An 18276-nucleotide genomic window follows, 5' to 3' on the forward strand; every position below is an offset into this window, starting at 1 on the left:
ATTTTTCTTCTTACGCACAACATCCCATTTATATATTCCCACGTACAAACTTCTCTGAAAACTTCTGAGGTGGATTAATTCATGAAGAAAAAATAATAACAAAAAAAAATGAAAGTTATACTAAGTAATGAATATGAAGATAAGATAACAAAAATGTAGAGAAAATCAAAATATCTGTCAAATATTTTAAAAAAGAGAAGATGTTAATGATATAAATCATTCACAAAATTAGTCGTTTTAACTTAGTTTGCATACAAAATTTTTCATAATATTTACACTTCTTTAAATTTAAAATATTGTTATGTTAAATTCTAAATATTATACCAACTGCAAGGACTATAGAAATTAAATTAAAGTTTCGAGAAATGTAATGAGAATTCCTATTTGTCTAACGAAAAACTAATTTTTTATGAACAACTATTATTGATTCAAATAAATATGTTTCCTATATTTATAAACCATTATTTTGTTATCTCTTCGGCTCGTTCTTTAATTACGTACCAATTAAAAATAAATTTCAATCTTAAAATTATTGGCATAAGAAAACACAAATTTATCCAAATCTACACCCACAAAAATATCCTACCAGCACATAAGACTTAGAGCTACTCAAATACAGATTTATACTTTTACGGAAAACAGGTAATGGCACTTTTGCTTGTTACACTGATTAAAGACCATTTACTAAGATAATATATTTCAATTAGGTTTACAGTTCACGTAAATAAACTGTTCCAGGTCAAACTTCTATGAGTAAATTCGCTCCTACCGTGGCCAACATACTTCTGTACATTTCATGTGTCACTGTGATACGATATAAGTCAATAACTATGAGAAATACTAAGATAACAAACAGAAATGAAAATATAATTCAGTTTTATATATTATGATATTATTGCAGCACAAATATATATGTAATATTATGATAATATTACCATGCATTATTGTAATACTCGTATTATCATAATATAAATGTACATTATAATATTACAACTCGTGCATATATACATACATACATATATATATATATATACATATATATATGTATATAAATACACGAATATGTAAATAAAATTTGGTATTACTGTGATGTACTGAGCTTACCATTCTCATTCATATCAAGGACACAGTCGATCAATAACCAACTAAGTTTCTTTAGATAAGAAAAGCAAATGGAACCTACTTTTAAATATAAATGCCCACCTCTGTGCTGTATTTTTGCGTAGATATAAGGGATACATAGACGGTTATCTACTGCATTCACCTATTTTATTTTAGAGAAGGCTTAATGTCAAAAATTCTTGCCAGGTTAAAATGTTATATGTTTTAGTGATACTTTCTTCAGCTATCTTTTTATTAGAGCTACGTCCTTGTGCATTCTGTTCTTTAAAGCTGTTTATGCAGCAATTCTCATTTTTGTAATACTATCAAACATAAATTTATTAATTTTTCACCTGATATAGTCCAGTAACATCTTAAATGAAACAATTATTTCTTAAATATGATTTCTTATGTGGGCTTTTGGATGTAAGAAAATTGTAATTTGTAATGTAAAATCATGAGTAAGATAGTTATAGCAGTCGGTGATATATTTATACGAAATACACAGGCTGCTGATTAAGGAGAAATAAAAAAATAGAGAGATTTAGAAGATACTTACTGACAGGAAAATAAAAATTTGTTAGATTGCTGCTAATACGGATTGTGTAATCGCAAATTTAAAACTTTTTTTATAATTTTTAACAAATAAACTGTGTTTATCTGCAGAAGTATTTTTAATAACGTGTAATATATTTAAAAGAAGAAAACAGTAAACGAGAAAACGCCTGAAATAAAATTAAAATTTTCAATAAAATAAAATTTTGAAGGTTGTTTACTGATATTTCTTCCACGGCATCCTAGTTACGTATAGCATAAAACTAGACTCTCTTTTCAGGAAACTAATTTGTAATAAAGATTAGTTAGAGAAAACTAATAATTAATAATTTTCATGGCTTTGTTATATAAATTTGAATATTCATTATTTATTGCAATCTAAAATTTAATTAAATTTATAGTCGAACATTTTCTATCAAAAATATCTTCTTTTCCTTCCTTAATTCGTAAAATCTGGTAAGCACTTTTTCCCGCGAAAGTCATCTTTCTTCAGAATTAAGTAAGAGATGTTGGTGTTCTGCTCCTACCACTTGATAATGAATGGCAAATAATCGAGAGATAGGATAGCTTTTCTTTACGAAATTAACAATTTTTGTCAGTTTCAAGAGGACAACGTTTATTACAGGTGATATATCTCTTGCTGCTAAGTGCTGGCGCTGTATTATGCAATCAATATCTTACTAATATGTGAGAAGAAGCTATTACTTGAATCCTTTTTGTTACTTCGCAATGTTCCCGAGTTATATTTGCTGCTCCCTCGGTACACAGACCAATACAATTTTTTTTTTCAGTTTAAGAAATGGTTATTAATATACGAATTCAATGAATAAAAAATTTCCGGACTTTTCGTGTGGGAATCTTTGAAAAATAATAATTCGTTTTTAAGTTCTTCAGATGAATAGTCAATGAACTGCACGTAGCAGAGAAAAATAGATTTTTTTAGAAATATCACATGATTCTTCGATCTGGATGGTAAACAATGGTGATTCTTTGATAGTTTTTATTAATTGATTTTCAATATTTTTCGATAGAATTTCAATTCGAAGTCTAATCGAATCATTTGAGAAAGGAATTGATCCGATCTCATCTGTAGCTGAGGATCCAAAAATTTCATTGCAATTAACACCGGTTTAATTAGATTTTCTCCAGTTGTGAACGAATTTTTTGTTTTGGTTATACGTAGCGCAACTAACTATGAACATTTCAATTGCGATTTATTTTGGATAAAAGTTTCTTCCTTTTTTTGAGATTAAATTCTTGTTTTTATCTTTCAAAATATTCCAGTGGTTTCTGTTCTTTTCTGGGATTTCTTAATTTTAAATATCGCAACATTTTATCATTATTCTTAACTTCCTTACATATTATGCACATTGGACGTACATCTTCTTCTGCAGAATCCGGCCAAAGAGGACATTAATTTTCTGTTTCAAAAGATTTTTTCTATATTTCCATTTACAGAAGTAGAACTTTCAAGGCGGAAAGAATTATGTAAAATCCCCTTGTCTTTATCTACTCATTTTAAGAGGGATAAAAATTTGAGGTTTTGCAATAATTAAAAGTTAACCACTCAATATCACTAGTAGTCCACTGCGTAAAATAAAGAATGCAATTGTAAATGTATCGTTTCCAGTAAATTGAAAATGCCCACAGCTAAGATATAAAACAATGGTACCGCCAAAGCCGCACTTTTTAGTGCGGCGTTGTTTTGGTATCTTCCGCTACTACACTTCATTGTCGCGTGATAGTTTATTGTTGCTGACTGTGCAATGAATACAATGTTTTCAACAAATTAAACATGAACCAGTATTCACCAATGTATATGTACAGGACATTATAAAATAATTACAATATATACATTTTACATTACCGTCATATGAATTTTGTTAACGTTCATTTTTTTTATCATATTTTTAAAGTTTAATTTTTTTGTGAGCCAATTTTTTCAATTACCGGTAGCATTATCTCGCGGACCGGCATCGGTCCTACGGACCGTTGGTTGGGAAACACTGCTCTAAGCACAGCAGAGTATGACATGATTTTCAAGCATTTTCTGAACATATTCACAAGTTATCCAATAATTGTGAACATTCGTCGATCTCTTTTCAGTTCACGCAAAATAAATATTTGACTTTGTCAGATCCCTAGCTGGTATGAATTCCAGGCAACAAAAGAATTGATGCAGCTTCTAAGAACACATGCGTTTGAATATTGACAGAGTGAACGTTCTGGTTTCTGATTCTGTTTGTCTGAAACGGTTGGCAAGTCACAGTAAGCTGCGTCAAATGATTCTATCGTTTTACGTAGAAATTTTCTGTGCAAGACAGTGGACATAAAGAAATATGCTTTTGTCATCTATATTTGTGACTCATCGGTTCAACCAATGAGTTTTTAACTTTTTTGTACTACTTTTCATATTTTCTGGCAGTCTTAGATATTTCCACCTTATGAACCGGCGATCTATGTACGAAATATATTTATTTATTTTTTAAAGATATTGTAAAATCTATCACCAATATTGTAAACCGAAAACACCATCACATACACCAAATACTAAATAAAAAACTAAAAAAATAATAATGATAAATAAAATAACCCATAAACCCAAAAATAAAATAAAAAAGAATAAATTAACAAATACTGCAACCCCAAAAGACATAACAGAAAATGCTTGCTAATAAATAAAAATATAATTGATCTAAAAAAATAACAAAAAAAATAATTTGTTTTGCAATTTTCTGATTTTAAGTTTAATTTTTGCAATTTTTTGGTTTGCTACAATATTTTTGGAAACTATTTGAAACACAGTTCTGAAACTTCTTATTCAATTTTTCAAGAATGATCTTGAAATATCTTAAGAGTTTTGTTGCTCGTATGTCTTTATTTTACCCTTCACCCAAAAATATTCCACTAACTGTAACACGAAAACAAAGCATTTATAGTTATATTTCGGTAGAGTTTCTTGTTTTGCACATTTTGATGTCTTAAATTACTTCAAATAACTAAAATATTGTAAAAAATAAATAAATATATTTTTTACAATATATTTAAGAGTGTTTATTTTTCAGCCTGTTTTACACGTTATTTCCGTTTTTCGCTTTTTCTATCAACCAAAAAATGATCAAGGAAGAGTTCCAACTCCTATTCTCTTCACACATTTCACTTACTAACTCGCACCTTCATTAGTAACTCAGCTGAGAGAGTGTTCCTGCGAAATGGTAGTAAACCTCTATGATAATAAAAACGTAAATCGTCAAGCATTTTATCGCCTGTTATTTATGGACTGTCTCTCTAGTCATTTTATATCACTTAATTATATATTTTTTTAAGGTCAGACTAAAATAAACTGGAGGGGGATGTTCCACTTTAATTCTGAAATATAGGTTTGTCTCAAGCACCAATTTCACATTACCTATTCTTTCAGCTATTTCATTTATATAACACACATTTCTATCTCTGCTTTATTTATCAAGGCCCTGTATGTTTCAGTGCTCTAAGACCAATCAGAAAATATTTGAGTGTGTGTTGGAAATCCACTGAAATCACTAAAATGTAAATTTTAGAACCGCTGGACCAAAATTAACACTTCATGTGCTGTAGGCTTTTTCGCAGTTAGAGCCGCTATCTTAGATAAAATGTTGTTTACATCTTTTAATTAGACATACATGATCTCAATACAACTTGGAAAGTTTCAGGAAGGAGAAAACACCACCTTAGTATAAACTTCCAAACTTTTATTTAATAACTTATATAAGTGATTAGTAAAAAAACTAGTTTTATAGCTTGTTGATGATCTGTCCTCTTAGTTTACAATGTGCCAAACTTATATCTCTAAACCAATTCATATATTAATAAATAAATAAACACTTGACTTTTATTACATTTTTTTTACGTTTACGTAATGTTAGCAACATTAGATAAATAAATTGAAATTATTCCACATTTATTTTGTGGAATAAATTTTAAAAATATAATCGGTCAAAAATGTCAAATCTAATGAAGATGCCCACATGTATACCAATATATCTGTTGTAAAATATGAAACTTTACAGTAATCAATTTAGATGCTACCAAATAGAATTTAAAATGAACACTAAATGGGTTTATAATTCTTTCAGTGATTTCCATTCCAATCAAATCAATACCCTTCTGTATGTGTCTGCTCTTTCATGTGGATGCAAATGAGTAAGTGAAGGAGTAAGTGGTATTTGGGGGTAACAGTGTGTGTCTTTTAAATTCAGGTAAATCTTACAAAACACTTTCTAAATGAAGTATGGATTTCATACGTTAATAAATTTGTATGATGTAAATGAGTTCAGTCGATAAATTTATACAGAATATTATAATCTTTGATATAAAAATATTATACTATATATAATTTTTATATTGATAATATGCGCAAGAACGACTTCGTTTCCACGCATAAACACAGCCTTAATGTACACTTTTAAATAATGAAATAAACGTACGTTTAATTTGTTTTTTTTTAATATACTTTGCTTGTCATATCCTAGTCTGAAAGATTATTTATCGTACCAAGCTCTCGTAGGATGGATAATGACAATAGATATCAGCTTTAATTACACACCAAGGAAAACATAAAATTTCGCTAAGTGAAAAGTTCTGTTTTACGCTTTATGAAAGAGAAGGAGACGTAAACTAATTTTGTAAACATTGAAAATCACTACGAATAAGATTTATAAAAACAGCAAACAAATTAAATTTGGTTCATTTATTATTTTTTTAATTTGATAGTAAATCTATCAAAAAAGAAAATTTCACTAATAGAGTATAAAATTAATTCAAATTGAACTATAAAAATATTTATATTAGTTCACACACTAAATAAATACATAAATTTACTTACATATTTTTAAATAAAAATTTTAGTTTTAGGTGAAAAAACATTTTAAAATCATAAGCCTACCATCAAATTTGTTAACGATTGATCATGCTAATCTTTTTTCTGAATTTCAAAGTTGAGCTCTCCATTCCTAGCCTTATACTGAACTCTTATCTGTTCTAAGAGTATGAAACTATACTGAGATTAAGAAGTAAATTTGATGGATTTACATATTTCTTGATGTGAAAAATTGATTTAAATAAGTCCCAGAACAGTATCTCCCGTTGCTTTCTAGAAATTTGTTGCCAAAATTTATATTTTAAAAAAAAAATATTTTAATTTGTAATAAGCAAACAAAATTTGAAACGAATGTGTACAGAATTTATTTTTGACATAACTTAAATAAAGTCAGTAGAAAACAAATAAAAGTTTCAGAAATCCTACTGTACAAAACAAATAAAATATGTGCTTTTGGGAGCAAAAGGCTTTACAATTTTAAACAAACAAAATAAAATTACTAATAATATTTTTCAGAACCCTAAAACAGGTTCAAGTAAACATTTTTTTAAATAACAATAATAATGGTAACTTCTTAAAGAAACATATTTCAACCTTTTCAAATCACAATTTTTTCTGTTTCGTTTTGAATTAAAGAAAAATCTTTTAACTTTTTTTTTACTGTTTTTATTTACATCAAATTCGTGTAAATTAAATTCATTACTAATTTTGATTTAATTCATTATTAGTTAATTGAAATTTAACAACGGTATTTTAAAGTCAAAAGTAATTTTTTGTCCGGTCCAATTTTTTCGTTTGCTACAGTAATTTTGGAAACTATTTGATAGACAGTTCTGAAACCTATTATTCAATTTTTCAAGAATGATCTTGAAATATCTTAAGAGTTTAGTTGCTCGTATGTCTTTATTTTACCCTTCAGGAAGAAATATTCCACTAGCTGCAACACGAAAAGAAAGCATTTATATTTCGGTAATTTTAAATATTTCGGTATTAAAGCTATATTTCGGTAGAGTTTTTTTGTTTTGCACATTTTGATGTCCTAAGTTACTTCAAAAAATGTGAAAATTTTAATTAATATTTGTGTATATATATTACTTTTTAACTATCTGCTAATGTACTACGTTTTTATGGTTTTTGAGTATTATCGCTTTTTAGTCTCGAATTTATATATCGAATTAATTTATATTAATTGACGTGAATTATTCTACAAAAAAGCTCGTGTATATTTACGCTCGTTTGTAAAAAGTTATACTTATTTGGCGTGAATAAAAAAAGAAATTTTTTACGCATTCAGACAAATTTTAACTGAGTCGAACGATCGATAGTCGACATTAAATACCATGATTAAAAGTTTCAGTAACACCTAAATTAAATTAAATAATATTTATTTTATAGTTTAAAAAGTACTGAAGTATTCGTTGTAATATAAACCAAAGTTCATCGAATATATTTCGATTAGTTTAGTTCCACTAATTCTTCGGATGACGAATGAATAAGCACTAGGGTTATCAGCGAGTTGTGACATGAAAAATATGATACAAATGGTTTTATTTTATAATAGTGCATTTTATAAAAAATATTGTTTTATGGTAAATTTATAATTATTTATGCAAAATCAAGAACTGATATAATATATGCTATTTTCTGTGTCATTAAAAAATATCATTTTACTCATAAAAAATTATATTTATCTAAATATAACCCAAAATCTTGATACACAATTCTCAGAAAAAAACATTAATATGCGCTGTAATATATACAAAGTTTTATGAATATGAAAAACAATATTCATAGTTTAAAATATCTATCTTCAGAAATCCGTGTATATAAATATATATTTTTTACGACTCAATATCTGTTATGTTTACAATACGTGCTAATCACTTGATTGCATTGAACGACTGACTGAATTAGACACTACACAGATGTAAGTTCAAACTGATCCACTTAGGCCTGCGCAAATTTTCATGGTGTGTTACATCAGGGCGTGCAACTTCCGTAACTTGCTGAAAGTACACTGTAATCAGTTTCTCCTAACACGCCAAAAGATGTATAACTTCAAAGTATATTGGAAAATATTAAGGAAAATTTTAATTATAATAAAAATCTAACCAATCCCAGCTTAGTTGCAATCAGGAAGTGGATTATAAAATTTTAAAACTCTTCTAAGCATCTTAGAGTGTTGCTAGAGCCATAGTAAGGATAGATCATGTCGCTTCAACTAATTTTTATGTTTTTTCTTAGTTTTATAGCCTCTTTTTTTAGAATTAAATTAAAATATTTGTAAAGTTTTCAAAGTTAAATGTTGCTTTATAAATATGGTGTGCGAAAACAATTAGCAATTTTTCCTTTTTCAGTGTGACTGCATAAATCAGTTTAAATCTTTATGTACAAATTGCTTCATAAAAACACTTTCTTGAAGCGTAAGAAACATTAGGACATGCGCGTCCTAACATGAGCATGCGAGGAATTTCTACACGCCTTAACATTCCAGAAAGTACACTATGGAGGACATTAAATGTTCACAGACTGCGTCCATATTATGTACAGTAAGTTCAACTACTCAAGCTTGGTGACCATAGCACAGGACTGTAATTTTGTCAATGGCTTAAAAATAATTACAACTTAATTCCATCCATACTATTTTCGGACGAAACTACTTTTACCAAAATGGCATAAACAACACATGGAATTGATATCGGTGATCTGAAGGAAACCCACATTGTGTAGTTTAGTGAAATTTCAAGCAACGATTTTCTGTGAAAGTTTTATGTAGAATGATCGACAACCATTTAATAGGCTTTTTTATTCTATAACAACGTGTCACGGCGAGAAATTATCTGGAAATTTTAAATTTTAATTGTAAAATTTCTCTTTCGCGAAACGAATTGAAATGTACTATCAACTTGATGGAGAACTAACACATTTCACGAATGAAGAAAGACAATTCTTGATGAAACGTTTACTGGTAAATGAAGAAGGCCAGTAAATGGATGAAATGAAATGTGTACAAGCAAAAGGTAGGCGCAGTTAATGAATTGATCACTCACATTCTCAATGCTGCTATCGTCACTTAAAATGAATATAAATATAAATTAAATTGAAAATATCATTAGGGTGGATACAAAAAATGTAAGGAAACGAGTTGTTGAAAAGTACATCGATGTCTGTTGTTTTTGAAAATTTTCGAAAATTCTCTGGAAATTAATTCAGTGTAAACCATAGTGCAAACCTTATTTAACGTAAATTAAGACATTTTAATTTTTAAAAGGTATAAATCTATTGTACTAAAAACAGCTATTTTTACTTTTACAAATTCATAACATGTTTTGTTAAGTATTTTTTCTTTTTTTTTAATAATAATTTTTTCTCATTTTTCATAAATTTTATTACATCAGTTTTCTCAGAATTTAATTTTCTGTGGTTTTGATAATAACATTTTCGAATTTATTAGTCATTTAACAGTTATTGTATTTCAAACCGAAAGAAACGTATTTTTCTTCATCGAATGTTTCTGTTTTACGTTAGATAACTACGATACAGTTCTGGGACCTGTTTTTTTCCAGTTTTCGGATTAATAAACTTAAGAAACCATCAAGTTTCCCCCTTATATAACGCCTTAAAAATTTCAGTATGCCGTCATTTCACCGGGGAAACTGAAATAGGACGAAAATTTTCGCTAGCCGTAATTCGATAACAAAGCGTTTTCGGATTTTTTTTAATGAATTTTTTTTTTAATTCTTACTCTAGAATGTTACAAAATTATAGCCTTTTCTTCCTGAAATACTCTGTACATCAGATTAATGTTTTTATTAAATCTTTTAATGTTTAAACACTAAATTTTCAGCCATAAATTAAGGATTCAGGATTATGATCCCATTATGTGAAAATGTATCATTTGTTTTAACAATTATTTTAGTTGTTATTAAATAAGAAAATTGTAAAAAAAAGTGCGGGAAATGGTAACGAAAATTAAATAGCCGGAGTTCCATTAATAAAACTATTTCCTTCTTTTATAGTAAAGAAATATTTTAAACGCACCGATTTTCAATAAACTGATCCTTGAATCATATATTTTTTTGCGATTATTAAAATCAAGTTTCATCATTTTAAAAGAATAAGAGAATTTGAGTGGCAATGCTTTTCCTTTAAAACGTATTACTTTAAAAATATTTCGGTGTTAAAATAGTTTTGAGAAGTATACCAAAGAATCTAAATATGTACAGAAATAAGCATCGAACTGTAATCTTACATTTTTTATTTTTTAATATTTATTTTATTTTAGCCTATGGAAAATTTGAGTTTTCATTTCTAATGAAAATAATTTGTCGTTTTATGTTAGTTTTTGAAACGATTTTCACAATAAATTGATGTGAATGTAAGAGAACGGCAATTTTTCGTAACATTTTTTCGCTTGAATTCTTTTTCTTTTGCAATTGTTTTTTCTTGTTTAGACTCCGGGAATCACCATTAGGTATTACTTTAGATGATGATATGTATGAGTGTAAGAGAAGTAGTCTTGTACAGTCTTAGGTCGACCATTTCTGAGATATGTGGTTAATTGAAACCCAACCTCCAAAGAACATCGGTATCCACGATCTAGTATTCAAATCCGTATAAACATGACTGTCTTTAGTAGGATATGAACGTTGAACTCTCGTCTTCGAAATCAGCTGATTTGCGAAGACGCATTCACCAGTAGCCCAACTCGGTGGGTTTCATACAATTACAGATATATTTCTGAACTTTTTGTGATCTTATTTGATAGATAATCACAATATTCCGCGTGAAACCGTATAAAACCATTTTAATATCTTAATAAATTCTCATTTTTCATCTACAAATGTAATTCATCTATTCATTTCTCAACGGTGTTAAACACCCTTCCTAAAAACTAATCGAGTTTTCATTCGGCAATTGAAATTTTATTCAAGTTTCGTTATGGAAAACTGCAGTAAAAAATGTATTTATTCTTTGATGAATTTCTAAAAGAACTATAAACTATACACGTGGCACGAGTTGGCTTAATTTAGTCCAGGATTTTCCATTAGCACGTGTATGAGCAATATATTCCTTCTGATATATTTATCCTTGCTACATCATTGTTTTGTTGAATAACAAATACGGCGAATGTAAATTACCTACTATTACAATAATAGGATAACATTCTGTTTTAATTATTGAATCAAAAGTATTCTTTAAAACTCAGCATATCATTTACCATTTGGTTATATTTTTTAAAGAATTTGAATTATGCTATTAAGTATTTTATGCTATTCAAGTATTTTATAAGTACGAATACTTTCAGGCATATTTTTTTAAGCATTATTTTTTTTTATTTCTACTTCCGATTTTTATCGTTCTTATTTCTGGGATGAAATTATTAATAATATTAATCTCAAATAATAAATTTGCTTTTTATTTATAACAATCGACATAATTAATCTAAACTCTTGAAATTGTTAGGGCACTGAACGAGACAATATTTCTGCGCACTACATAGCCCCTTCTCAAAATACCTGTTAATTTAAAATGATTTTGAAGGACTAATAAAAAGAGTTTTAACGTTTTCTGATGTACATTTACTTTTAACTTAGTTAAAATATCCTGGAAACGTTTACGAAGTTTAATTATTAAATTAGTAGAATAAAAAAATGACACCTTTCTTTCTCATGGTACACACCTTTCTCTTGGTACCCTAAAAAACTGATTGGTTAATTTTAAAAAATTATAAAATCAAAAGAAAAGTATATTTGAATCTGTTTTCAACGGAGAGTGTTTTGTCAATTAGGAACATAAATAATTATGCTGAAATTTTACTCATATAGCGTAAAAATGGTTTTACTTAATAGATACTTACAAATAATTTCTTTAATAAAAATACGTATTCAAATTAGGTAAAATTATTTTCATTATTTCGTAGACTTTTCGTTTAATTCATAATAAATTTATGGTTTACCTCTTTCAGCAACAATTGTAAATCCATAAAACTTCCTTTTAAAATATTTAGTATCTTCTAATACTTTAGTAGCTGTATACTCATTTTTTAAAAAATAAAATGCGTTTCCATTTCTTTAAAGTTCTTACCCTTTTTCAAAACTTCGTTTGAACTAGAACTAGACAACATCTTATATATCATACTTAGCAGATGAAAATACAGCATATATCAAAAAGAATAACCCGATTTAAAAAAGATACGAATATTTATTTCATAATAAAAATGTGTTGCAATTACAAGACAAATTTACATACTACTCAAAAATGTTAAATTTCACTAACCAAGTTGTAAGGGTTCTATATGCTCTCCACCTGCCGCGCGGACATCAAGACAATAGTGAATTCGTCCTCAACGCATTGCAGATAGCCTTTTAGTATAGACGTTGTTATAGCTGTTTGACTGGTTTACAGTTCATCCAAATCAGCAGCTAATGGTGTAACATAAACCCTTTTTTCATTTATCCACAAGTAAAAGGTCACATGCTGTAATATCTGGCGATTTTGGGGTCCAATTGTGTACTGCCAAGTCATAGGTTTCCATACCATCAATCGAGCGTTGAGACAATTTTTCTTTTAGAAACCGAAGAAATTAATTGTACCGATGGGGCGGAGCCCCATATTGATGTTGAATGAATTCTCCAGAGTCTTTTTTTTAATTATGGAGAAAGCCAACTGTGCAGCATCTCAATATAAGAATGACTTGTTATTGCGTTTCATTTAATAAAGGAAAGGGTATAAAGTATGGTAAACGAAACCGCAGAAATATATTAAATTTTCGTTAATCTCGCGCGAATTATCAAAACTCATACGTGAACATTTGAATTGAAACTTTACTACCTAAATAAAATGTTTCTTCATCACTAAAATTTAAGGCAGTAGAACCTATCGTCTTCAATATCAACTAAGAGTATATTCTAGAAATTTCTACATTTTTGTTTTTATTTTTCATCTTGTACAGATTGTAATTTGTGTGGCCTGAAATCCAAGCGTCGTCTTAAAACAAGCCAAATAGCCATAAGATGGATCGCAAGTTCTCGACTAGGACGAGGGGACATTTCGTGCTTCGCTAAAAAGCCTCTTGAATTTTTTGTAAATTTTCTATTAAGTACGTGGTCGTCGTGGGCACTTCTTAATTAAACATCCTAATTTTTCAAATTGTTTACACTGTTGATCAATGTTCTTAGCTGGTAGTGGATTAATCGTGAAACGCTGTAAAAACGCAAGTTAAACCGTTAATACAAACTCTGTTTTACTAAATTATAGAATATATATAGTTGCAAAGGCGCCGTGTTATTTATGACTAAGATTAGCATACGTTTGAGGGATATTATTGCAATCTGGTGGCTGTTATTTGAAATTACTCTAGGATGCGCACTTTCAAATGGTGGAAATTTCATTTATTGATCATGTGTAGGTTGTACAGTTTTACGGTTTTGTAATCGGATGTATTATTATAAGATTAATTATGTGGTGAACTGCGACATGGTTTCGCTTAATCTGCATTGCTCACCTTTAATGGAGTTTCCTATTCCTTTTCCTAGGTAAAATCACACTCAAAATTTATTTAATAAATAAGCTGCTAAAGCAGTCATTCAGAACGGTTTCTGAGTTTTAAGAAAACCGCTAAGTGTAAATTCAAATTTTTATATAAAAATGAAGTAGTCGGTTATTCATGAAAATGATAAAATTTATGTTCACAGCTGGTAGGTAATATACAGTTGTTAAGTGAATATTTCATTTTGTTGCGTCATCGACTTAAATCACTAGGTAAATGTTTTAATAAAATAAATCTATTCCAATACCTTCTTACAAAATATCAATTTTTCTTAAAAAATATCTCACGAAGTTTTGATTTAATATTTTTCTATTTATCACTCACTACTTTCCCTCGCACTCAATTCTCTTTCCCCATATATACATATGGTAAGACAGCATATATATATGCTGTCAGTTTAAAACTATTACAAGTTTTGTTTTTCATGAAAACAATAGCTCTAACTAAACAATGCAATGATTATTTCCAATTTGTAGTTAATATTATTAGCACACAACAAAAATTAAATTTCATAAATAGTTCATACGTGGGTTCATTCCCCTTTTGCAAATAAAAATATTATTTTACATGCTAATTACCATTACTAATTACATTTGTAATGGTTCGCTGTTACTGTAAATTAAATTATTCAGTTTTAGTTTAAAATAATTAATCAGCATTTTTAATCCTGTTAAAAAAATAATAGAAGAATTCTCTATAATTTATTTAATATATATATATATATATTATTTTAATACTTTTATTTATAGTTGCATCTACTATTAAAGGCATTAGCGATTTATTACTGCAATGTAACTCTACCGGTAAATTTTTAATCTTGAACAAACACCGGTCGACTACTCCTGAGACGGGTGGTTAATTGAAACCTAAACACCAAAGAACACCGGTATCCACGATCTAGTATTCAAATCCGAATTAAAGCAATTATCTTTATTAGGGTTTGAATCTGAGAACTCCGACATCGAAATAAGCTGATTTACCAATAAACAAACTCGGAGGGTTTATTCTCTTTTTATATTATTTTAAAAATTAACAAAACTTACGAAACTTTATTAAAAGGGTATTTCTTCTAGTGTTTTGTATTTTAATAACTTGTTTTAAGTTTAAATTACACTACTTTGCAGCAGTCGATTTCCCTGAACAATTATAATTTTAATTAGATAAATGCTCTTTTATTTTAGTTTATCCAACGAAAATTAAATAATTGCTCTTACCTTTAAATATTCCTGTTCTATCGACGTATTATTTTTCATTTTAGTGTGTCGAAAAAAAGAGGAACACAGTTTATGAAATAGAAAGATGGGACCATATTTTAGAAAAAACAAGAATCCCTGTTTTCATTCAAAAAATTAAACTAACTATTAGTAAAGGCATTAAATAATTGAGTTCCAAGGAGAACCATAGATTAATTCTTTTTGAACTTTCATGAACCAATCTTAGCCTTCCATAAATCCGGTAATTAAAAATTACCCAGTTAATATGTAAAGTAAGTAATTACAGTTTAATATATGACAGGGAAAGTAGAGGAAACATTAAAACTAGAATAAAGGAGAAATAAATTCATTGCAGAAATAGAATAACAGAGAAACCATTCAAATATAAAACTTACTTTGAAATTGGTCATAAAATAAGTTTAATATTAAAAAAATATTGTAAACTTTCATCATTAAACATGAGTTAGATATTTGGAAACTTATTTTTTTTCAAAAATATAAAAATCTCATTGTTTAATAGCAATAGGAAATTTATATTTAATAAGGCTTTTATTTAAAATTTATTAAAGGTGTCTGGACAATAAATTATTAATTCCTCTCTTAAAATTATTAATAAAATATGATATTTCTTGAATTTTTTCGAGGATCATAAGATTTAGCAGTAAGGCAGCACCTGCTGTCCTTGCTAGTAATATATGAGATATTTCTTTATCCGATCCTTTATATGACTGCATTATGGCAGCATTAATTCATTTTACCTTATCTGAGTTGGAACATTAAGTATATTACACTGTTTTTAACCAATCTGTGGCTTTAAATGGTATTGCCTAAAACAGTAAATCTTAGTTTTTTCTAACAGATTTTGAAGTCTTTAAAAAATGTTTAGTTTACTCTATAAAAATTAATAGAAATACTCATTTTACTGTATTCCATAAATTTATTAAATTATTGTTAATATTTATATTTATGAAGTGGCATTTTTTTTCTTATTTACTTTTAATTTCTTATACGAAGTAAATAAAGTATTGCGATCGCGAAAAATTTCGGTTTTCAGATTTCAACGGAAAATTTCCATCTTGACCATCCCTGAATCCATTTTGACTAAGTCAACGTGATGTCTTACGTGCGTGATGTCTTACGTGTGTGTGTGTATGTATCTTGCATAATTCAAAAACGATTACCAGTAGGATATTGAAAATTTTTTGATATAGGACTATTGTAACATCTAGTTTTGTACCTACTTTTTTGACTGCAATCGGCTGAAACAAAAGTGTCCAAAAAAGCCCAAAATCAAAATAAATTTGGATTTTGGACTTTTTTTTTAATTGTAATAATAAGTCCTCATTAAGAGCTTTACAACGATATATCATCATAAGTAGTACTTATTTTCACTGGTTCCAGAGTTTTAGTCAAATTAAATTTTAATAAATGAAATATTTGGATCTTAAAATGGAAAGGCACATCGGTTTGAATCAGACATCTCCTTTTTTTAAACTTTTTTTTAATTTAAATTTATTGGTTTATTAATTATTAATTAATAACCGGTTATTGTAATATAAATTTAAATAATTAATAATTCAATAATAACAATAATAAAAAAAAATATGAAAAATATCATAAGTTATTAATGAAATAAAATTTTATGTCCTTTTCATTTAAAAAAAAAATGTGTATATGTAATTTAACTGGCGTACAAAGAAGTAATGTGGTGTCCTCATGAGATTATTTTATCACAATTCCTAAAATAAATTTTTAAATAAAAATGTACATCTCAAATAGTAGTTTTAAGATATTTGCATTCGTATGAATAATTTTTCCTTTAAAATAGCTATTCAAGTCGTAAAAAATTCGACAAACATAAAACACTAATTAAATTACTCGTATTAAAAACACATCAACGGGAATAAACAGAAATTTGTAGCCTTCAAATAAAATGGAGAATTTCTGAATAAATGTAATCACAGAAGGGAGAAGTTACATTGGTTCTACCTTTACATTTTAAATTAATGCAAAGTAAAATAGAACTTAAAAATGAAATGTTGAAATCAGGATTGAAGTTTTAGTTTGAGGTTGATGAATAAGCGTATTAAAATACTGATAATAAAAGAATAAAATTTGTATTATATTGTATCTTTAAATGATATGGTACAATTGGATGCAATAAAATTAAAATTATCTGTAAATTATATTGCGCTAATATTCTTTTGTGATTATCTTATCGTTATTTTTTCCTTATAATGTATTCTTATATTTTTAAAAATAATTTAAATTAATATACAAATGATTTAATTAATCATACGCTTAATATTAATTTATTCAGAAATTAAGAGAATATATAAATTAATATAATAGACAATAAGTAAAATTTGACTGAAAGTTTGGTTTCTGCCAAAATGTTGCAAACCCACAGTGACTTGAGCTGCGAAGGGGCAAGTTTATGGAAGCAGGTGGCAGAGATCCAAGCAAAGCAGAGAAGAATCAATACAATACGAGGTTCAATCTGCACTCGCGCCCTGGTTACCTTACTCAGCCAAAAACGAAAACAAAAAAACAAAAAAAAAACTCCTTTAATCAAAACAGGTAGACATATGGATTTGAAGTAAATCAAATTGATCGTGAAAGATGCGATAGTAAATTAATGGAATGGTGTGTTATAATTTCAATACGATGTTTGATAAAACTTTAGTATAATACTCATGTAATATTAAAAAATAAAAACACTAAATAAAAAATAAAAACGAAATTCATTCCCTAAAGCTAAATCAGGTTGTCATATTTTTTTTTTTTTTAATAAATTGAATAATAATTATAAATATGTTTCACCTTCAAAACTTTATTTATATATTTTTATTTTTAATTATTATTATTTCATTGATGCATCAAATATTATTAAGTTATTAATTAAATAATGAGGTGTGTTATAAATTATTGATTTAAATTAGGAAATAATTTACTTCTTTTTTGCTAAATATTATTGACAAAATTATATGATTACT

The sequence above is a fragment of the Lycorma delicatula genome, chromosome 1 (genome assembly GCF_047948215.1).
Source record: "Lycorma delicatula isolate Av1 chromosome 1, ASM4794821v1, whole genome shotgun sequence".
NCBI classification, from domain to species: Eukaryota; Metazoa; Arthropoda; class Insecta; order Hemiptera; family Fulgoridae; genus Lycorma; species Lycorma delicatula.